At 37.6% G+C, this 25,041-nt stretch overlaps 1 long non-coding RNA gene across 1 annotated transcript; it reads right to left on the bottom strand.

Annotated features, from left to right (window-relative positions):
• Positions 1 to 4,487: 4,487 nt before the first annotated feature.
• LOC117291803 lies at positions 4,488 to 7,762 on the bottom strand. The gene is made up of 4 exons (XR_004519199.1): positions 7,678 to 7,762; positions 7,000 to 7,081; positions 6,041 to 6,127; positions 4,488 to 5,418 (listed from the first exon to the last, which is right to left on the bottom strand). It is a non-coding gene; the product is annotated as an uncharacterized LOC117291803 (long non-coding RNA).
• Positions 7,763 to 25,041: the final 17,279 nt, after the last annotated feature.

Below are 25,041 nucleotides of genomic sequence, written 5' to 3'. Positions count from 1 at the left end.
TACCGTTGGCTGCAGTCACTGCAACAAATCTACAAGGGTTCCAAAGAGAAGCACTGCCAGCTATAAGAGAGGGGTGGAGCTTCCAATCTCTCTCAGGACCTTGATTTTAGGAGAGCAAAACGATTCAAGATTAACGATAGAGACTTTGATAGAGAGATATGGAGTTTGAGAGAAAAAGGTTTTTTTTTTTTTTTCACCCCCAAATTTGAACCTGAAAAAGGCTTCGGGCATGAAGCATTTCTCAGGCATCTGGAAGAACACAATTCTATGCAACAATGGTGTGGGTTTTTGCTTTCATTATCTTCTTGCAACATCGATGACCAATTTGGCCCAAACTTTCACAGGTTTTTGTTTTACATAATCAAATGATGATACTGGTCTCATTCCCAGGACTGCTGGTCTTTGACAATCCGAAAGCATTCACTGCCTACACGGTAATCGACATGGTTCGATTCCTTTTAGTCATGAAGTCATTATTTTCATAGGACTAATATTTGTAATTGGCCGATAAATACACTCCAGTTGGTAGAGTGTTGTCTTTTTCTCAAAATGGTTAAACAATAATGTTTTCATTCTGGTGTGATTTTGCTTTTGTTCTGGTGTTGTATTAAATAACGTATTCTGGTTTGAGGTATTTGACATTAAATAAAATAAATTTGAATGAATAAAATAAATGATTCCGGTTCAACTATTTATTGTTCAACTATTCATTGTGTACTGATAGGATTTTTGCGTCATTCGACTCAACGTTTTAAAAACAAAGTAGGACCAAATAATTGGTCATTACTAAAACACAAAAAGATTTTCAAGATGAAACATCATCGATTATATAAGATTTAAAAGTAGAATATGCAAACCTAAATCTTTTAAATGAGTTTTCACATTTTACCTCAATGTTCTACATTAATTGTGATACGAAACAATGTTGTACAGCTAGTTTACAGCAAATTGGTACAAAACACAAAATACGTCAAAAACACAAAATACGTCAAAAACACAAAATACGTCAAAAACACAAAATACGTCAAAAACACAAAATACGTCAAACATGTTTAACATCTGATGGCTTTGTAATGTTTAAATCATATGAATCGTATGGCATTTATCAAGTAAGTTTTAATTCACTAAGGAGTTTTATATAAATTGTTACTCAAAAGTCACGGGTATAAAATGTAACCTTTACGAAATTGTCAGAAACACATAATTGAACTGCCTCTAGCTACCGGGCATTTGCAGAAGATATCTGCTCTACAATTAAAAAGGACGTGGGTTCGAATCCCACCCGCGTAATATGCCTGTGATTTTGTTCAAAACCAAAATTGATATCACTGTCGCTATATGTAGGCTACGGGTGCGTAATGAAGGTTAATTTTCCAACAATGCCAATTATTAAAGGCATTGGACACTATTGGTAATTACTCAAAATAAGTATTAGCATAAAACCTTACCTCGTAACGAGTAGAGGTTGATAGTATAAACGTAGTTTTCGGGAAAGAAGTATAATATTTTCCACGAATTTGATTTCGAACAACTTCGTGTGACAAGGGTGTTTTTTCTTTCAAATTTGAGGTTTGAATTATTATCATTACTTTGTACTACTATTTACTAGGATGACAATTAGTGTTAGCTCTGATAAGAGCTGGTTGTAAGAGATGTTGAATTTGCATCGGGGATGAAGTTTTTTTTTTCTTTTTACCCATACACCGATGTGTGTTAGCACTGTATACTCAGTACTCAGTAAGAGCTGGTTGGTTTGATCTTTTAAAACGTTTAGACCATAATATGAGGTGTCTAAAAATTTATTTCAATATTGGCAACAACAACAAAAGCATCAAATGTAATTCAAGCATTATACAGTCTACAGAATTGAGACATAATTATAACATGGCTAAAGATACTACGTTAAGTTATTACCAACATGCAGGGAGAATTTGAAGCATAGTTCTTTTTTAAAATTTACCCTGGGACAGACAAGACTAGGACTAGACAAGGACAGACAGACGGACGAGACCAGCCAGATAAGTAAATAGGTACATTGTTTTGAGTGAAACAAGATGGTTACAATGACATTTAACAGTTGTCACTATTGACCTAGTAAATACATATTTAAGAAAGACGTTCTAATTTTCATTGAAAAACTTTCAAGCGAGAGGGATTGCTTTATGCTGGTTTGGAGGTTGTTCCAAAATATTATACCATTTGAAATAAGACTATTTTTATAATATGAAGTTCGGCTGAAGTTAATATGAAAATCACCCTTTGATGCACCACAAGTGTTATGTGAATGCACTGATGAAGATATAGCAAAACAATCATTGAAATTGGCAGGTAATATACTACATTTATATTTGTACATGAATTTACCTAAATTAAAGCTTTACAGGTCAGCCAACTAAAGCACCCGTAGTTCTGCAAACAGAGGAGTTGTGTGTTCTAGAAATCTAGACTTTGTAACAATTCGATATAATATAGTCTAAACGTTTTAAAATATCAATTCAACCAGCTCTTATCAGCATATCATGCTGTGCTCTAGTCGTGATCAAGAAACTGACCGTTATTTGTTGTAATAACAAAACAAAACAAATTCTTTGCCTTTAAAGGAACGTTACAGAATTGGTTTTTGTTAACAAAACAGTTGCTGGCAGTGTGTCGCAGGTTGTCTAATGGAAGCAGTTGGTAAAAGTTGTTTTGTATATTGTGTGGTACTCTAAAATATAGGGCCATGATTTGCTGTTGTAAATAGTGCTAACGCGAGCTGCTACTGTGCAACTGCCTACTGTGCAGCAGTAAAACTTGCAATGCAAGCACAAAGGTTTTTTTGTTAGGGGCGGTCCTTTGTTTTCCTTGGGGCGTTGGCTCTCAGGAATGTCTTGAGAATTTCACTGGTATGCTTGAGTGTAGATAGTGGTGGTGGTGTATATGAATGGGAGAAAGTGAGGTGATGTGCAGAGTACCAGTTCTGAAGTGAGTGGGGTGATGTGTAGGAAGTTGGGGCTATGCATTTAGAGTTCTGCTTGCGTTGCTACAGCACATACGTTAAGTTCTGGTGAGGCACAGAGGAGGACTGAGCTCAACAAATCGTAAGTTACTTTTAATTATGTTTATGGAGGAACCCATTGGATTGAAGTAGTATTTTTCATTCAATATAAAGCATTTTGTAAAAGCATTTTTGTTTAAAGTGATTGTTGGTCCAAAAGCGGAGAATTGCGGAGAAGTTTGATAATTTTTCATTGTTTTATTGGAAAGCGTGCCGATACCATCCCATAATGTTAGCGACCTTGTTCTTGTACAGTTTTGGTTCATTTTTAATTATTATAGATGGCCCTTATCCACCCGACTTTTAAAGTCCGGGAGTGACTGATCGGATGCCCCTGATGACACGATAAATCACATGGGACCGTCACGCCATCATTTTCATCACTAGAGTGGAGTTGGAACTTAACCGATGGCAGGGTTTTCTAGAGCTGGAAACCCAGAATGCACAGATGAACATCCAATGAACAGTGCACTTCTCACGACCATTGAGGAACTATGATATTGTAGACTCAGGAGTATTAACGAGCCTAAGGAGTGGTGTGAGCCTTAGAGCAGACAGTTTGTTAAATATTGTTGAAATTATTGAGAAGTTGCAAAGTATTGGAGATATTGTTGAATTATTGAGAATTTCAAAGTACCGGAGATATATTGTTGAAATTATTGAGAAGTTGCAAAGTATTGGAGTTATTGTTGAATTATTGAGAATTTCAAAGTACCGGAGATATATTGTTGAAATTATTGAGAAGTTGCAAAGTATTGGAGATATTGTTGCATTATTGAGAATTTGCAAAGTACCGGAGATATATTGTTGAAATTATTGAGAAGTTTGAATTTGAGATCGAGGTGATGCAAGGCGTAGAAACTTGAATCAACTACTGGCGAGTTAAGGTTACTTGAAGCCAGTAACTGTAACTCACAAGATTAAGAGTCGGGTTGACTCAATTTAAGGTTTGGAATGAGTGAATTTTGGAAGTTTAATTTATTGGTTTTTTGAGGTGTGGCCACTGAAAATAATTCAGATTGCAGAAGAGTTGTGTTGTAAATAAATTGTAATATTTTGTAAATATAATCTCTAATGGCTTGAGTGCAAATTTATTTCTGCAGTGCTGGTTTCTTCCTCGGTTGCAACAACAACCCTGATGGGTTGGTTGTGACACAGTGTAAGCACTTTATGTAATCCACCATATGCATAAACTGACAAACCTGTAGAAGTTTGAGATCGATCGGCCCTCTGGGTCACGAGAGAATAGTGACAAACCGATTACAAATTTTGCATTGCATTGATGCCAAAATAAAAATGAATAAAACGCTCACTGAGCGATAAACTCCAAACGCGAAATTATATTGTTTATTTCTCATTAAATGAGAACATTTCAGACAGAAATATTACAAAGGATGTTTTCTACTATCATCATCATTAGACCGTGTAAGTTTTATGTAAATCTGTGATCTTCACGATTTTTGTTTCTTACCAATTCTGTAACGTTCCTTTAAAGGAAAAGGAAAATACCTTTGTTTGTTTTTAACCGTAACGTTTGAATCTTCTAATCCTAAGAAACAATAAAATTAAAACTAAAACATAAAAATTTCATTTCAAAACGTGGTCGTATTTTTTGTGATATCGCCGAAACTCCGGATTGAATATTATGTCCAAGAATGACGAATAATCCCTAATAGGAATAAAGAATCTGTGAAGCGTTTTGCCGCGGTAACACTCCTTGATTTAAGATTTATTTATTTATTTATTTATTTATTTTTATTTTTTTTGGGGGGGAGGGGAATTATACATTTTTCCATAACCGCAGTACTTCGAAGTTAACAGTTTCTCTAACATGCTTTGTACTATCCAAAGCTGCTGTATATCTAACCACGTACGTCACTTGCCATTAATTTACAGAGTAATTACTAAACATATTTAACACAGACCCTTTAAAAGTGGACATTCAATGTTTCTGCAACAATAAAGGGAGCATAATCAAATAATTACGCCTTAACCTTTTCCATATTAGCGTACCAGACTATCTCGAAAATAGCATGTACAACCGAAGAACAGGTAAGTATAAGTTGGAGGCAACCAAGGAACGTCCATGTAATGGCGTCACAAGCTTCGGGACACGGATAACCAGTAGCCACGACAGAAGAAATGAAACCCGAAACACCGAATACCAATGACCTTTTGTCGTAAAAAGCGTTAACAACAACAGAAAAAAAAAATGATAATATTTCTATGCATTCTATAATATTTGTTTTATACTCTGATCTTCTGTTTGCATCATGGCACCTCAGTGTCAGTACGTCGTGTGGTGCAACATACAAAGCTATCAACCCGCTGAATAATACTACGATGAAGCTCCACCATCGCATGATTGTAGTTGACGTTTCCTGCAGTAAAAACAAGTGGAACCCTATCTTGAAATACTTTGAATCAATTATTAAAAGACACTGGATGGACACCGTTGGTAAATGTCAAATACCAGTATTCTCACTTGGTGTATCCCAACATAATTATGCATAAAATGATAAATCTGTAAAAATTTGAACTCAATTGATCATCGCAAGAGAAAAAACACACAATTTTGCATGCCTAATGAAGACTACAGGCCTGATTTTTTTGATATTTTGAGTGAGAAACTACCTCTTTCTCAAAATCTATACGTTACTTCAAAGGAGGCCTTTTATCATACTGTCAACGGCTCTCCGACATTGCTCGTTACCAAGTGAGTTGGTACGCTAACAATTATTTTTAGTATTTACCAATGAGTGTCTATAGTGCCTTTTGAAGCGATTTCTTTTTGAATGAGGAATTGGTTCTGTTTAATACAATGAATGGGCCAACAACAATTCAAATTGATATTTTGTCTGGATTTTTAAGGATTTTTAAATAAACTTCAATTTTGTTTATCTTTTTCAATTCAGTTAAACAAAGATTTGAGATGAGCACGAGTCCAGTTTTTTGTTGAATGGAATTAAATTCGAGGAATGATCAAATAATATAAACTCTTACTGAGCACTCTGATGAAGCCTATCAGTTGGATATAAGGTAGGCCTACACGCGATGTTACCTCTTTCTGGATTGTCAGTGATCTGTATACTGTAAACAAAATTGTACAAAATTGTTATCAAATCACTAACTTGTAGTTTTAGTGTAAAACCGACCAGACTGTACGTGTGGCAAGAGTCCCATTGTTTAAAATCCAAAGTCAACACGAGTCAGTGTCATAAGTTTGATACCATCTGTGTTGCGAAAGATGTTAGGATATCTTAAACACTATTTAAGTTCAATCAGAGAGCTTACTGATTTTGAAGTCATGTGAAGAAAAAAAAACATTCCCCCCTGGTCATTTTCGAGAAAACTGTATCTGAAAACCTGAAAAAATTGTTTTAAAGTCGGTGAAGCTAATGGAAGAGTGTTTGAAGCCATTGTTTATTTGTTTACACTTTATGCATACAAAAAAGGGAAATACCCTAAATCGATGTGTAATGCTTCTGCAGTGATTTTTGACTGGGCTCAACTAATATGATGAAAAGAAGGATTTGAAACTTTGCATGGTGGAAATACGATATAGAAAGGTTTGCGGTAACACCATGTGATAACTATCTCTAATGAGTTGGGGTGGTTCTGAAAAAAAAACCGTTGGTTTCAACTCGACGTTTCGATCAGTATGCTCTGATCGTCTTCTGGAAAGCTGGACTCTGATGCTGCATGCTGCTTAAGAACTGTAAAGTCGACATAATGTCTGATTACAGGATTTAACAGAGACATTAAACTCCTATCCCTGGACAAAATCCAACAATTCAACATGGCACCAGCGTGACTGAGCGATTTTTGCTGTTTTATGTGTTATTTGTTTTTTAAAGAGTAAAGTTTTGTGTATTTTCACGGCCATCGTGAGTGCCACATACTGAATAAAATGCGCTTTGGTTAAAGTTAATTAAATTACTGTACGAAGAGAAAATTCTTACCAAGTTGGTGCACCGTGTGGATGACGATAACTAGTCGAATATTAATCCAATGTAGGCGGCTTCAACTGCTTTCTGTATTATACTGCATAACAAGAACAGCGAAACTCTGAAATGCCCAAATGCCGCATGCAGTAAGTAAAGGGGAATACCCTGAAATGACGTAATGCCACACTGCAATAAGTCATTTCGAAATAATGGTGGGCACACAGCAATAATATGACACTATTCTAATTATGTTTGGGTATCTGTCTGTGTACAGACATTAAAACCAAACAGCATAGTGTCCACCATAGCTATAAAAAATCGTGACTTTTGAGCGATCAGAAATGTGTTAGATAAAATCTGAATGATTAAGGCTAAACTTATCTCCTTGGAAAAACAGATACTTAATTTCATTTAAAGTATGGCACCATCCCTTTGATAGTATAGGAAACAAAGGGTGCACGCAATTTATTGTGCGGTTTTATTTTTTATTTGTTTATTTGATAGCATTTTCGATGATTAAATTTTGCTGATGTTCTGTCTATTTTGACTGTCATATAAAATTGATTAAATGAATGTGCAAAATAAATATTTTTCTCAGAACTGAGAAGTATCCCGAATATATCCGATAAATCTACTCCGCGGGGCGCGGTAGTAGAATGCCTCAAATCCTAGATATGAAATCAATATTCTTACCAAATTGGTTCACGTTCAATAAGGTGGCAACCGTCAATGAATGTCCACAAGGTAGACTACGAGACGAATTGGGGTGCCGCTTTAGTTTCTGACGAGCGTCACTGGCGGGAAATTCGTTGATGAGAAATACATCGACATTTGGTAAACTTAACCAAGTCCGTTGAGCATTATTGTGCGAATGTTTTTATATGATATGAAAGTTCAGCTACGTCAAACATTGTGTGACCTAATACAGAGCTCAAATAACTTTGTGGTTAATTATTAATATCTGAAACAAAAAGTTGCATATCCTTAAAGCCATTGGACCCTTTCGGTAAACAGTATTGTCCAAGGCCCACATTTTGTGTGTACCACAACTTCTATATCAAATAACAAACCTGTGAAAATTTAGGCTCAATCGGTCATCGGAGTCGGGAGAAAACAACGGAAAAACCCACCCTTGTTTCCGCGCGTTTCGCCGTGTCATGACATGTGTTTCAAATAAATCCGTAATTCTCGTTAACGAGAATTTATATTGTTTTGCTGTTTTCTCATAAAGTAAAGCATTTCATGGAATAATATTTCAAGAGAAGTCTTTCACCAATGCCTTCTGTAAACCCTGTAAGTTATTTGTAAATCTGTGAACTTTTTTTTTTTCTGAACCGAAAGGGTCCAATGGCTTTAAAGACAATGGACACTTTTGGTAATTGTCAAAGACCAGTCTTCTCGGTGTATCTCAACATAGGCATAAAATAACATGTCTGTGAAAATTTGAGCTCAATTGGTCGTCGAAGTTGCGAGATAATAACGAAAGAAAAACACCCTTGTCACACAGTTGTGTGATTTCGAGACCTCAAATTCGTGTTGTGAGGTCTCGAAATCAAAATAAATCGTGGAAAATTACTCCTTTCTCGAAAACTACATCACTTCAGAGGGAGCCGTTTCTCACAATGTTTTATGATACTATCAACCTCTCCCCATTACTCGTTACCAAGAATTTATGCTAATAATTATTTTGAGTAGTAACCAATAGTGTCCAATGCCTTTAAGGTGATCCCTCTGCTGCCGCTTCCCCATGTTGTGTCGTAAATTTGGGAATGGTTCAAATCCCACTCTTAGTAAATTTGTCTTTGCTCAGCCCCAAATGTGCAGTTTGGCATGTCAGTGTCTCTTGTGGCTCTATTTATTTTTTCTTTGTTCAACGGACTCCAAATTATTTAAATTTACCCAGTCAGTTTCTGTTCCTTTGTGGTTTATTATTCGACATCTGAAATCAAAAGTGATCCCATGGCTGTCGCTATCTTTAATTTCACCAGTGTGGGATAATAAAGTCAATTTTTTTAATATTGTCTTAACTTATCTTTGTTCAACCCTCAACATATCAGAGCTGTCTGAACTAACATGTACAATGTACATCTAAATTTACATGGTTTACGTGCATTAATGCATTGTATACTGCGTGCATGTACACTGGCCAAAGGTCAATATTACATGCTGTTTTGTAAATGGGTTATTCCATGTCAGACCAATGCACTTTTTTACCTCATGTCTTCCGATTTTGATAAAAATTGCTGTGCTTGTAGGTCCTAATGAGAAATGAATGCACACCAATTTTCAGCCCGATCGGACTTTCCATGTGGTCAGGGCAGAAACCACTAAAATCTGACATTTTTAGGGTAAAATACCACCTTTATGGTAAAAATATGTCATAACCATGTCAATTTTTATCACATATATGCAAATTTGGTATCAAATTGATGAGAATTGCATGCTCAAATCAATTCTTTCATCAAAAATAAATTTTCTGAAATGTAGGTCACTGTAATCTTTAATATGTTATCGTGACCTTTGACCCCGTTTTTGAAATAATGTATCATTCCAAAAATCAACGAAATAAAAATCATTTGATAGAGCATGTCTTCCTCTATCAGAATCCACTAAGAAACAGTTGGGCTCTTCAAAATTTACAAGTTTATGACTATTTTTGTACAAGTCACTATGATCTTTAATATGTTATCGTGACCTTTGACCCAATTTTTGAAATAACGCATCATTCCAAAAGTCAATGAAATGAAAATCACTTGATAGAGCATGTCATCCTCTATCAGAATCCACTAAGAAACATCTGGGCTCTTCAAACTTTACAACTTTAAGACTATTTTTGTACAGTTGGTAGGTTACAAATTAGTCAATTTATACATGTACTTTACTTTATAAATAAATAAAGATAAAAAACTTTCAAAAGTTACTAAAATTGTTATTGGTTTGGGATTTTTTCATGTTGATGGCTGATGTGGTCTAACCAGAATCATACTTTAAAATACCAGCAGTGACGCACCCAGGATTTAATTTGGGTTGTGGGTAGAGGGGGGTGGGGGGCATTTTTCCGAAAAAAAATTCTTTCCAAGATGGTAAACAAAAAATGTCACCATGCTGCAACTCTGACTTCATTGGAAGGTTAGCATGTCTTTTCGTGTGCTATACGGTTAAAAGGAAATCTCACAGTTAGCACTGAGCAGCTCTATTAAAATGGGCACTGAAATCAGAGTTGCAGCATGGTGAACAAATTGTTCTTGAGGATTTCTCAGAAAGTTACTATGCATTAATTTGTTGTTCAAGATTCATCACAGGGGGTTAAAGTAAGACTGCATAAGTTTGTGATCTACTGAAGAAAGGCAGACAGCTTCTCCATCTCAACCTTGATGTAATCTCTAACTGGGATCACTAATAATCACAGTGGTGCACCCGAAAGGGGGGGTGGGGGGTGGGGGACGATGGGTCTGGGGGATTGTTCCCAGCCCCTCCAAGGTATTCAATTTGTTTGTTTGATTTGTTTTGATTTGTTGGTTTACAATCTTCGAAAGAAATTTTTGGGGAAAATATGGCCCACCCCCAAAAAATAATGAATCCTGGGTGTGTCACATTTCAAAAACTGGGTCAAAGGTCACGATACCATATTAAAGATTACAGTGACCTACATTTCAGAAAATTTATTTTTGACAAAAGAACTGATTTGAGCATGCAATTCTCATCTTTTTGAACCAAATTTGCATATATGTGATGAGAATTCACATGGTTATGACATATTTTTACCAAAAAGGTGGTATTTTACCCTAAAAATGTCAAATTTTAGTGGTTTCTGCCCTGATCACATGGTAAGTCCAATCGGGAAGACATGAGGTAAAAAAGTGCGTTGGTTTGACATGGAATGACCCAAATACTAAATTTTCCTTTCCATATGCCTACCGAACGTTATAAAGACTGATGTTGCATCCAATTGTCGCTCCGATCAGTAAAATGAAGAAAACAGTCACCTTGTCACAAAATTACTTGTTTTATAACGATTATTTACATATTTCAAGGCATGTCCACAAAAGTACAGAATCACAGACAAAGAAAAACATTATTATTCAAACGAACAAAGAACAACAAGAAATAGGATTCACTTTCGTTTTTATTATTGATTAACAACATTTTGAAATTCTGCCTGTCGTTAACGGTTCTTGTGCATCTTTTCAAAGCTCGAATTTATATCTTTCTGTACAAAGATGTTCTAACTATTAGTAAGAACAGCGTATAGTTTGTGTTGGATTGTGCAGGCAAATGAAAAGTAACAACAAGTTGTTGTGATTTGTGACAATTAAATGTATATGATATTATTCTACTCATGCTACTTTGGTATTACTAAACATCAATAATTTCCATTGGAATAACAGATAATAAATGAACACAGCAATTTAAATACTTCTAAGACATGCAATTTTTCTTAAAGACACTGGACACCTTGGTAATATTGTCATAGCAGTTATATCCTCACTTGGTGTATCCCAATCCAATGCATAAAATAACAAATCTGTGAAAATCTGGACTCAGTTTGTCATCGATTGGTGAAAGAAAAAACACCACTGTAGCACGTGTGCTTTCAGATGGCTGAAGTCTTTCTCAGATTCCAATGTTATTTCATTAATTTTGTCACAATTTTGTATACATATCATCTGCAGCGCTCTAACATAAGCCAGTTGCCAAGTAAGTTTCTATGCATAAGATTCCTGATTTGTTTCGAGCCTACTAAAAGTACCCAGACACTTTAATATGACAACTTTAACAACCATTAGTTAATTTATTTATTCAAGTAGTTTTTTTAATTTCTTTCTGTTTCTTTTTTAAAGTTATTGGAAAGTATTATCTGCAGAATGGACTGGCAATTCAGTCACTAACTAGCATGTGTATCCCTCAAGGAACTGTGAAATAAGTGACCAAAAGAGGGACATATTAGTTAACCCCATCCCTGACTGTGTTCCTGTGTGGCAGGAGATTCTGTGTCCCCACCACCCCCCCCCCCCCCCCCATTTTATGGCAAACTGTCTACAAACTACATTTTGTGATAGCGCCCTCTTTTGAATCAATCATCTTCCTTCTCATTATAGGGAACAGAATCTCCAGTGGACAAAATTCCCCTGGCAACGGCCAACCAGAATACAAAACTAGCAAAAGGTGTGCTTTAAAACGCAGACTGAATAACAGAATTACAATTTATCTGATAAGAATGTCCACGTATGGTTCTTAATGTTGATAGCCAGGTGTAGTGTGTTCCTCCATGATTGCTGTGTTCCAAGTACAGGGGCCAATTTCATTGAGCCGCTTAAGCAAAAAATTTGCTTAAGCACGAAAATAGCTCGCTTGTTTTACACATGTTACTGGCCAAAATTCATACCATACATTGCTTGTGGCTTGTATTTAGCTGTTGTTTACTTAGCATAACAATTGAGTGGAGTCTTGGCCTGTAATCTGATTTTACTAAGCAAGGATTTTTTTGCTTAAGCAAAATTTTGTGCTTAATCAGCTCTATGAAATTGGGCCCCAGTTCAGGTGAAGTGTTGTTGAAGTAGCAATTTCTCGTGAGATCAAACAAGTTGATATGTATTATAATTTAATAGCACATCTGTTCCACACGTTACGATGAATCCATGCACTGTTGAGATGTAGGTGTATGAAAGACTCTACCTGCCGAACAGATACCCGGAGACAGCTCCGATACCTGCTGTAACAGCATAACCAGCCGCGCCAATCCCAGCTGCACCCACGGATTGAAGGGCTGCAACAAGCCCCCCTGCTGCAACACCACCACCATTGGCGACAGCTGCAGCTGACATCATACCTGCTGCAGTCGAGCCTGCGACGATTCCTGCTTTTGTAAAGCCTATTGCAGCAGGGCCATATGTGATGACGCCTGCTGTAACTGCTGTTGCTATTGCTGCTGCGATGATAACCATGGTGAACTGCAGTGGGGGAAACGACATATAATAGGTTACTCCCATAATCTCTTTATACTAAAATGTACGTATACTTGTCATGTAGCACCTATGGGGCTTCATTATAAAGCTGCTTAAATTAAGCACAAAAACACCTTAGCACAGCAAAATTTTGTTTTGTTTACCAGAAAGAGGTTGGTTGTAATAAGCAGATTCATCAGAGAGGGTTTTGAAACAAGAAAGGGGAACAGTGCACTAGTGCAGTGGTTGATTAATAATCAAATTGCACCCAAAATAATTGGGTTGTAAAAAAAATCGTACCAACGAAAGGAGTCGGTGATTTTGATTTCTAGTTTGTTTTCAAAAGGGCACGGCAATTTGACCTAAAACGAAGGGCACATGATGACAATTTGAATTAGTATTGAAGGTTTTCTGATGAGGGCACCCACAGCGATTGCTGTGGTGAACTGCTGTGGTGCCGTGGCTGTTTCGAGACCTCCGCTATTTACTGCACTATAGCATGCTAGACTGAGAATGGAAATTCCCTCAAGTGATGTGCAATAACGCTGCAATGGTTTTATAAACGAGCACAATATTGCTGTAGATGAAATCTGTGAGGAAACAAAATCCTTTCAAATGGCACCATGCTGCCATTGTCGTTTGTTCAGGAAACGATGATGCACTATAATCGTGCATTTAATTTTAAAAACAACCAACAAAAACATCATGATGACTATAATCTTGCTGTTGGCTATTTTGACAGCCATTTAGAAAGAGTTAGGCATATGACTGTCCATAGAGTAAGGACAGAGCTGTCACAGTAGTTTTTGTTCATTGTGCTTTAATAGTTTAGTTTAAAGAGTAATATATGTTGTTTGTTGGATAACTTTCCGTATGGCGCCACCACTTTTTCACTCATTTTTACAAAAAGGGATATATCAATCAGGTAAATTAGATACTATATTATTTTATTTCGAATGAAAAAGTGGTGGCGCCATACGGAAACTTTTCCTGTTTGTTTACTGTACGGAATGATTTAATTATTTACCAATGTAGGTGCACTTGACTTCTGTGTCAGGAGAATAAACCAACTCCGCTTATTATGAGTCCAAAGCTAAGATCGTATTATAGCGCCGTAGATAGCTTTGCGGAGTGTCCAAAGCATAATGTGTACACTGAGCACTACTACTACATGACACTACAGGGCCTACGTGACACTTCCGTCACACAATGCATGTCCTCATGAAATTATGCTAACTACATTCGCACATGCGTACATACCATGTTGGTTGGCAAACGTCATACTGGTGTTCATGCGTTTTGCTAGACTTGTGGACAAGTCGTTAAATCGGCCCTATTCGCTGAGATAGTGGTCTCGCGAGATCACTGCTCTCGCGCGAACTGATGGCTCCCCGATTTCGACTCCTCATTAATGAGGAGCCGAAATCGGGGAACCCGTTGAATGGCTGCATTATACATGTATATATAAAGTATACTTGTTTAACACGTTTCTGGTTTGTTTTCAAGACAATCCATTATCTTGATCATCTATAGAAGACACATCTCTAATTGTTCTGATATAGTGTTATTGTAAACAATGGGAAGGTTATGCGAAAATAGTAGTTGTTCTTTTTGAGGGAGGGGTCGGTTAATTAGGAGTCCGATCCCAAAACATGATATTGTGATCCATATTGCTTGTAGGTCTTCCTCCATGCGGTGTCCATAGTGTTGTTGGTGAACTGACAACATTATCAGTGCAAACTAGTGTCTCCCAATCCTTTAGTTACATCTTTTATGTTACATTATAATAGACAAGGTATCGTTTGAAAAGACACCTAAATCCTTTAGGTACATCTTGTATATCATTTGACAGAAAAGGTATCGTTTGAAAAGACACCTAAATCCTTTAGGTACATCTTTTATATCTCATATGTACAGAAAAGGTATCGTTTAAAAAGACACCTAAATCCTTTAGGTACATCTTTTATATTACATTTGACAGACCAGGTATCGTTTGAAAAGACACCTAAATCCTTTAGGTACATCTTTTATATTACATTTGACAGACCAGGTATCGTTTGAAAAGACACCTAAATCCTTTAGGTACATCTTTTATATTAGTTGAACAATCAGCTACTGGACTCATTGTTAAACTCTATAGACGTCAATGGTCAAAGTGTGTTGGATCTTCCTGGATCTTTGGGCGGAGTCAGCAAAGCAGAGCTTTTTATTGGCCAGGAGCTTAATGAACGTTGTACATACGTGCAAAACGCATGAACACTACTAAGCAGACCATAGAGCATGCAAGGAAATAATGTGCTATGTGCAATTTACATAATATCATTGTAACCAACTAGCTGACGTGAAGTACCCAGCCATTTGTTTACGTAGTTATTTTAATTCACCGAATTCCATTCCTTTTAGCAACTTCAATTTATATAGAATACTTGCAGTTCGCTGATGAGAGGCGTTAATGTTATGGCGCGGAGCTATCCTGATTGGCAGGCGCTTGGCTCAACAAGCCATCGCCAGAAAACTATTGTTTTGTGTTGCTCTGCATTCCTCAACCTGTTCCACACGATAGCTACATTTTGACTGCGGGCATGATATGCTTAGGGACCTCTCACACGAGAACGGGACTTGAATCAAGTCTATTCCTGCACAAGAAGCGACAGCGGCTAGACGTGTTTTGAGTATTCGTTTATTCCGTTATTTTGGTTAACAATTTTGAGGTGAATTAAGTGGTATGATCCGTCATCGAATTAATGACAAATAGCTCCATGCCACAGCCCGACGTAACCCGCTAGCATCATTCTATTGAAGTTTTTACTGGTATAGCCATTTTTGATGTCTCCCGAGTCTAACCCTCTGGCAATAGTTAAACCCGTCCTTGCAACTTGTTGAGTGCGAATGGAACAACCATGCCCCATTATTTTTGCGATAGCCTTTTTTAATGGCTTATATACCTTATTCTTTCAGCTTTCATACCTTCTAGCTATTATATCCTATAGTTTCGCTTTGTTTTAAACTGGTAATATAAAATAAGCCACAGTTTAAACTACATCTGAAGTTTTCCGAAACCTGTATTTTCTGTATTGTTGAGCTGCCTGCCCCTTGGTTACATCATTATTCACGGTAGGGTCTATTTTTACTGATGAGTATCACTAGGTTGTGATATTAAAGTTCAGTTACGTCACAAAAGAATGTGTAGAAACCATAGAGCTAGATATATTGACTAGAGCGCTAAAAAATTACGTTACTTCAGAGGAAGCCGTTTCTCATAATGTTTTAATCTATCAACAGCTCCCCATTACTCGTTACCAAGTAAGGTTTTATGGTAATAATTATTTTGAGTAATTGCCAATAGTGTCCTCTGCTGTAACGTTGTTTTCTCACTAATTTCACTCTCTTAAATTTAATTTGACTTGCTTGACACATCTTTGCTTGCTTCAATCTTGTCTTTTGTATATTGAAGTTTTCTGGCCGAGAATATTTTTGTTTTATTGTGAATAAACCATCTATAAATAAATCAAATCCCTATATGCCAACGCATTTTGTCAACGTGAATCGCCCCCTTCAGATAGTTGAATCTAAAATATACCAGAGTGCCGATGAAGGCAAGCCAAATACCGCACCACCATTGCCGAAAACAAGTCATACAATTTGCTAAAATCCCAGTTCCGATTTGAACAAAAATAAATTGTTTTCTTCAGTGGTGGTACCGTGATGTGGTAGGTAGTTCGTAGCCATGTCCACGTCCATACAAAACAAATAATGTTTCGCAATAAGTGCGGCTTCAAGAGTAAAACTGCAAAAAGTTTGTTTACTTGCACGAGCAAATTGTCCTCATGTGCACCTCAGTCACCCATCCAATATGATTGTATAGTGCATCAATGGATCTAAATGTGCTCAGAGTAACGGTATTTAATAACATCTGGATACGACACTGCTGAGAAAAGTTAAATGTTTGGAGACCAGTCGACAGATTTGAATTCTGGATCTTTGTTGTTTTAACAAATTGTTGTTTCAACGAATGAATTCGTTCGTATTTTTCTCACAGTATCGACCGGCGTTGACTTGCATTATCCGGAGTTATTATTATGTGCTTGAAGTAATTCAATTGTTTTACAAAATAAAATACAGAAAGAAAACCTTCACAAAAAAATTTGTCTATCGGAGAAAAAAAACACGTTTCTCGGTTACAAACGTGCGTCTGCTGTTGCGAGCAGACGACGCGTTACCAACAGAAATAGTACTCAACATGGCCGACGGTGCGCACAACGAACTTTTTGCGGGGTCACGCAACCTCTCTATAGACCTTTCTTTTGTTGATAAACAAACCGCCTTGGTTGGCATGGTCGGCCGAATGTTAGTAAAACACTAAATCTTAAAAACAGATGTTTTAACCAAATTCAGCATTTTCTGCAAATTTTCAATTAAATAAAATGCCTCTCACAATTATTTGTTTTGTTTTTAACAAAATCAACAAATTTGGTTACATTGTTACAAAAAATAGCGATCTTTTCTTAATTTGCACTTACGGCTTTCCATAGTTTTCCAATCTGGGTTGGCAAAAACTCGGGCTGTGACGTTGCAAAAGAATGGTCTATAGACCTTTCTTTTGTTGATAAACAAACCGCCTTGGTTGGCATGGTCGGCCGAATGTTAGTAAAACACTAAATCTTAAAAACAGATGTTTTAACAAAATTCAGCATTTTCTGCAAACTTTCAATTAACTAAAATACCTCTCATAGGTATTTGTTTTGTTTTTAACAAAATCAACAAATTTTGTTACATTGTTACAAAAAATAGCGATCTTTTTTTAATTTGCACTTACTGCTCTCCATAGTTTTCCAATCTGGGTTGGCAAAAACTCGGGCTGTGACGTTGCAAAAGAAAGGTCTATAGAACCCAAGAATGAGTCACATGAAATGACTCGTCGTTCCAGTAGCCTGCACGCACTTGTGCTAAACGCAGCCTTTTGCTGTGCTGCCATTGCTGGGTCGCGGCAAAATACTGGCAAATCAGGGGTGCGTTCCACTCGCGCAAACGACTCGCAACTGTTCGCGCAAACGTTTTTTTATCGTTTGAACGATTGGTGCGTATACGCGATGTCAATATGGCGGCGCCCGAAATGAAGATGGCGCGCACCATACGTAGGTTTTTTTTTTTTACTTCGTTTTTGCTGCAATAGTCCTCTTTTTGACATCATTACATCAACTAATTAACTTTGTTATTCCAAATCTGCATTATCGTCCACCGAAAATACAATGTAATTATGTTTGTGACAAAGAAATAATACCGTATGCTTGTCCGCCATTTTAAAAATCACTCGCCAACACCTCCGAAGTATGTTCGCCTAAAGTTGCCAACGTTCGACAACGTTGGCGGCGATCGAACAACTCGTTCCACTTGAAATTGTTGGCGAACGTGCGCATTACATTGTATTTTCGGTGGATGATAATGCAGATTTGGAATAACAAAGTTAATTAGTTGATGTAATGATGTCAAAAAGAGGACTATTGCAGCAAAAACGAAGTAAAAAAAAAAACCTACGTATGGTGCGCACCATCTTCATTTTTGGCGCCGCCATATTGACATCGCGTATACGCACCAATCGTTCAAACGATAAAAAAACGTTTGCGCGAACAATTGCGAGTCGTTTGCGCGAGTGGAACGCACCCCTGATTCGCCAGTATTTTGCCGCGACCCAGCAATGGCAGCACAGCAAAAGGCTGCGTTTAGCACAAGTGCGTGCAGGCTACTGGAACGACGAGTCATTTCATGTGACTCATTCTTGGGTTCTATAGACCTTTCTTTTGCAACGTCACAGCCCGAGTTTTTGCCAACCCAGATTGGAAAACTATGGAGAGCAGTAAGTGCAAATTAAGAAAAGATCGCTATTTTTTGTAACAATGTAACCAAATTTGTTGATTTTGTTAAAAACAAAACAAATACCTATGAGAGGTATTTTAGTTAATTGAAAGTTTGCAGAAAATGCTGAATTTTGTTAAAACGTTTGCGCGAGTGGAACGCACCCCTGTGTTGTTTTTTTTTACTCTTTGTGCGCATGAATTTCTCGACGATTTTTTATCTTTCTTCAACTTTCAAGTGCATTCACCACACGGTCCATTTTGTGATTGTTCAACCTAAAGTTAAACACATCAATATTGTTTTCACTGTGCAATATCCCATTGCTGTATTATTCAATGTTTCTTTTAAAGGTAGAACAAATAAGGCCTATCAGCATTTTGTGCAGACATTACAATGCACTTCCAATGCTACTTACAGTAACTTTTTTTGCTGAAAGATTGGAGTCGAGACAACTTACTTTCTGTCGGTGTAATCAAGTAGACCTATACCGTAAAGTGTTCATTTTTTTTTCAGGGATTACAAATTCGATGAAGGGGTTTCTTGGTGTATCTCAACAATATGCATAAAATAACAAATTTGAACTCAATTGGTCGTCGAAGTTGCTAGAGAGAAAAATGGAAGAAAAAAAACAACAACCGTGTCGCACATGCTGTGTTCTTCAGATGGCTTGAATTCGATACCTCAGCTGATGTCTCTTATTCAATTCAAATATTTAGAGTGAGAGATTATCTTTCTCACAAACTACGTTCCTTCAGTTAGAGCCGTTTCTCACAATGTTTAAAAATGTTATCAACAACTCTTCATAATTGTTCGTTACTAAGTAAGTTTTCATGATAATAACTGATTTGAGTAATTACCAGTATAGTGTCCAGTGCCTTTGCTGTAACGGGTTGACGTATCTGTTAGTTGGTTGGTACATCCACATAGCAACGGATTGAGGTCGGGATGAGGAGGCGGGGGGGTAGATAGCCATGTGGCTTTCAGTCGTTTAACTTTACATTAATCATGAGCTGTCGCACAGTCAGCGACTGTACCATGGTAAACTCTCATTAACGGTATGATCAAACAATCACGAGACTTGTTAAGATCCCTAATGGAACATAACCGGAAAACACTGTTACCAGCAGAATTAACTTGGGGTGAGTCTTGGGGACAGCTCATGATCAATGTTAAGTTAAACGACTGAAAGCCACATGGCTATCTACCATAAAGTAAAAAAAATAGATAAAGTTGTTTAGGGGTGACTCCGCCTACCCCTTTTGTGACGTCAATCGTTGCAGACTTTGCCTCGATCGAACATCGAACACACGTACGTGCAAGTACATGAACGTCCTAGTCGTGAGTTTGTACGTTTCGAAAAAGGTTTTTTCTTGCATTTTTTTCCGGCAATGTCGACTAGGTGTATTGCTGCTGGATCCAGCAAATGGGGTCAGTTTGCAAAGTGGTCCGGTCCGACGTATTTTCCTGCGCTGTGCAGCAAACACTTCGAGCCGTCGAGCTTCGAGAATCCGGAATACACCACACATTTTGACATGAACAGAAAAGTTCTTTTCTGAAACATGACGCCTTCCCAACAAGTTAGTGGGAAGTCGAAGAAGGTACCTGAAAGACGTGACGAACCTAAAGGAGCATTTGCCTATCGTGGAAAAAATCTGGCTTTGTTTCAACTTTGAGGGCATGTTTTTAGCTTGCGCCAAGCGTCACTATCTTGTGTTGTCACTGCATGCGATTCACCGTGCTGGGTAAATGAGTGGTTAGCAGCCATACAGTGCATGCAGTCTGCTCCGTGGCCGTAGTTCTGTACGTAGGCATCATAGCGATCAGGTATCCAGACTTAGTGTACGGGGCCAGACTACTCATTTTCTCTCCAAATATCGTGCCTCGATTGACGTCACGAACAGCGCCCTCTCGGTTTGGGCCTACTTTTAAATTTGTAAATAAAATGGAAACTAAAATTTTTACGGACCTAGTTAACTGTTTATTCATATTCCACTCATCAAAACACATTTTAGTGACAAAAGCTTTATTTTGACAAAATACCACTTCCAGGTGACTTTAAGGAACAATCACACAATGGACCATGTGGTGAATACGTTTGAAGAAAGAAAAAAATCGTTGAGAAATTCATGCGCACAAAGAGTAAAAAAAAAAAACAGATTTGCCAAAAATCGCACTGCCGCGACAAAAGCGACCCAGCAATGGCAGAGCGCACCAAAAAGTCTGCGTTCAGCACTAGTGTGTGCATGCTAATGGAACGATGAGTCATTCATGTGACTCATTCTTGGGTTCTATAGACATTAATGTAATTCGAGAATGTGAAGGACATTCTAGCCAAACCGGGCACTTGGCAACTGATAGAGTACATACTTTAGTGAGGTTTTAGCTGCACGTTTTGCGTCGAGCAGAAACGTGAACGTGCGTATGAGAAAATTTTTTTGTAAAAATCTCACGTTTTTAAAAGCATACGTGGGCATGAAAAGCCCAAAGTGGTGACGTCACCTAGAAACGACACAATTTTAGGACGTTCAAGTTCACGTTTTTGCTCACGTAACGTGCAACTAAACCGCACTATTAAAACATGTTTGCGTTACTACACATCCTTTTGTGACGTAACTGAACTTTCATATCACAGCATAGTGATACTCTTTAGTAAAAAATATACCCATACCCTGGAATGATGCAACTAAGTGGCAGGCAACACAACAATAAAGAAAATACAGGTTTTGGAAAACTCCAGGGCCCAATTTCATAGTGCTTACTGCACTTTATGAGTGCAATGGTGCGAATATGTTCATGAGTTGAAAGATGGTATACACATAATGAATGTTTATGAGTGCAATGGTGCGAATAATTATGTTCATGAGTTGAAAGATGGAATGTTCTATTCAACGAGGCGGAGCCGAGTTGAATGGAACATTCCAGCTTTCAACGAATGAACATATTCGCACCATTGCACGAATGAAAAACATTCATTATTTGTTTTATATAACATCCAAGTAGAACTTTGTCATTTTGATTGAAAGAAACAGCTTTCAAAACAAACAATTTCAACTGTAGAAGCCGAATGCTAGTAATTTTACTATGCCTTCTTGCAGTAACACCTGCTGCGTTACCAAAGACACGCGCACGCAGTGATGTTTTTACTCAGCTTTTTCGTTCCATCCGAAAAGTACCATTGCACGCTGGCAGCGTGCCAGCGTGCAATGGTACTTTTCGGATGGAACGAACAAGCACGGCGAGTGACTCAGCGTGCAATGGTACTTTTATTTGCTATCACGTGACGGACAATCCTCCAATCAAATGGCAAGGATCTGCTTGGGTGTTATATAATATTTGCTATCACGTGACGGACTATCCTCCAATCAAATGGCAAGGATCTGCTTGGGTGTTATATTATACACATAATGAATGTTTATGAGTGCAATGGTGCGAATTATGTTCATGAGTTGAAAGATGGAGCATTCCAGCTTTCAACGAATGAACATTTCGCACCATTGCACGAATTAAAAACATTCATTATTTGTTTTATATAACATCCAAGTAGATCTTTGTCATTATGATTAAAAGATACAACTTTCAAAACAAACAAATACGATCTTTGGTCTCCAATCATAATCAATGTAATCACTGCTGGGATTGGTTTAATCTCCTGACACAGATTACAGAAGTCAAGTGCACCGATTTGGTAAGAATTAAATCATTTCGTACAGTAATCGAAACAACTACTGTGTGACAGTCATATATAGGCCAATGGCCGTCATATAAACAAAACTTCAGCAAGATTTTAGTCATCAAAAATACAAATGTTTTGCTGTTTGTTTTTAAAATTAAATGCACGATTACTACTACTAGTGCACCATCGTTTCCTGAACAAACGACAATGGCAGCATGGTGCCATTTGAAAGGATTTTGTTTCCTGGTCGGGAGTTTGATGCCTTTGAAATCATTTCATAAAATAATGTGTGTCTTAAATTAACCACACAGATTTCATCTACAGCAATATTGTGCTCGTTTATAAAACTATTGCACGTCACTCGACTCGAGGGAATTTCCATTCTCAGTATTGTGTGCAGTAAATAGCAGGTCTCGAAATAGCCACGGCATCACAGTAGTTCATTACAGCGATTGCTGTGGTGCCCTCCAAAAACCTTCAATGCTAATTCAAATTTTCACCATAGGGTGCCCTTCGTTTTAGGGGAAATTGCCGTGCCCTTTTGAAAACAAAACTCAAGAAATCTAAATCACATACTCCTTTCGTTCGTACGAAAGGAGTACGAAAGGAGTCCGTGTTTATAGGGCCGGAGAAAAGGCATTTTTTTTTTTACAACCCAATCATTTTGGGTGCAATTTGACTATTAATCACCCACTGCACTAGTGCACTGTTCCCCTTTCTCGTTTCAATACCCTCTGTGATGAATCTGCTTATTACAACCAACCTCTTTCTGGTAAACAACATTTTGCTGTGCTAAGGTGTTTTTGTGCTTAATTTAAGCAGCTTTATAATGAAGCCCCATTGGTGGGTACTTGACAAGTATACGTACATATAATATGTTTCACTGAATGAGATGTTTTTCACAGCACTGCCACTTATTATCTTGCGGCCGCCACTTATTATCTTGCGGCCGCAACTTACCAATGTGGCCGCCACTTAGTATCTTGCTGCTGCCACTTATTATATTACGTCTGCAACTTATTATCTTGCAGGGGCCACTTATTATCGTGCGGCCGCAACTTATTATCTTGCGACCGCCACTTTTTATCTTGCGGCCGCCACTTATTATCTTGCGGCCGCAACTTACCAATGTGGCCGCCACTTAGTGTCTTGCTGCTGCCACTTATTATATTACGTCTGCAACTTATTATCTTGCAGGGGCCACTTATTATCGTGCGGCCGCAACTTATTATCTTGCGACCGCCACTTTTTATCTTGCGGCCGCCACTTAGTAAATTACGGCCGCCACTTATTATCTTATTATCCGCATTATATATTTATATATAGTATATAAACCTTTCATTCTAAACATCCTTTGTCCTCGCCACTTCACTCCCATTGGTTCATAGCCACCAATATTGTTTCTGAAATAGGAACTTTGATTGGCTGTTATTTTCCCGCTTCTTTCTGGATCCTTTCCTTAATCCCTTTCCCCCTCTCTTTTTCTATAAATGGATATGTATTTGTTTGTACTTGTTTTATGCCTCTGAAGAAGGTCCGGATTGGATCGAAAGCTAAGGCCATCTACCCTATTCATTATTTAGTATTTAAACCTATTATATGTCGTTTCCCCCACTGCAGTTCACCATGGTTATCAAAGCAGCAGCAATAGCAACAGCAGTAACAGCAGGCATCATCACATTTGGCCCTGCTGCAATAGGCTTTACAAAAGCAGGAGTCGTCGCAGGCTCGACTGCAGCAGGTATGATGTCAGCTGCAGCTGTCGCCAATGGTGGTGGTGTTGCTCAAATATGCATACAAATCAGGAATCTTATTCCTCCATGCTCAAATATGCAAACAAATCAGGAATCTTATTCCTCCATGCTCAAATATGCATACAAATCAGGAATCTTATTCCTCCATGCTCAAAATGCAAACAAATCAGGAATCTTATTCCTCCATGCTCAAATATGCAAACAAATCAGGAATCTTATTCCTCCATGCTCAAATATGCAAACAAATCAAGAATCTTATTCCTCCATGCTCAAATATGCATACAAATCAGGAATCTTATTCCTCCATGCTCAAATATGCAAACAAATCAGGAATCTTATTCCTCCATGCTCAAATATGCATACAAATCAGGAATCTTATTCCTCCATGCTCAAATATGCAAACAAATCAGGAATCTTATTCCTCCATGCTCAAATATGCAAACAAATCAGGAATCTTATTCCTCCATGCTCAAATATGCATACAAATCAGGAATCTTATTCCTCCATGCTCAAATATGCATACAAATCAGGAATCTTATTCCTCCATGCTCAAATATGCATACAAATCAGGAATCTTATTCCTCCATGCTCAAATATGCATACAAATCAGGAATCTTATTCCTCCATGCTCAATATGCATACAAATCAGGAATCTTATTCCTCCATGCTCAAATATGCATAGAAATCTGGAATCTTATTCCTCTATGCTCAAATAATTGTATGCATACAAATCAGGAATCTTATTCCTCCATGCTCAAATATGCATACAAATCAGGAATCTTATTCCTCCATGCTCAAATATGCATACAAATCAGGAATCTTATTCTCCCAT

The sequence above is a fragment of the Asterias rubens genome, chromosome 6 (genome assembly GCF_902459465.1).
Source record: "Asterias rubens chromosome 6, eAstRub1.3, whole genome shotgun sequence".
Classification (NCBI taxonomy): Eukaryota; Metazoa; Echinodermata; class Asteroidea; order Forcipulatida; family Asteriidae; genus Asterias; species Asterias rubens.
Note: the sequence above shows the minus strand (reverse complement) of the source record. Positions and strands in the feature narration are given on the sequence as shown.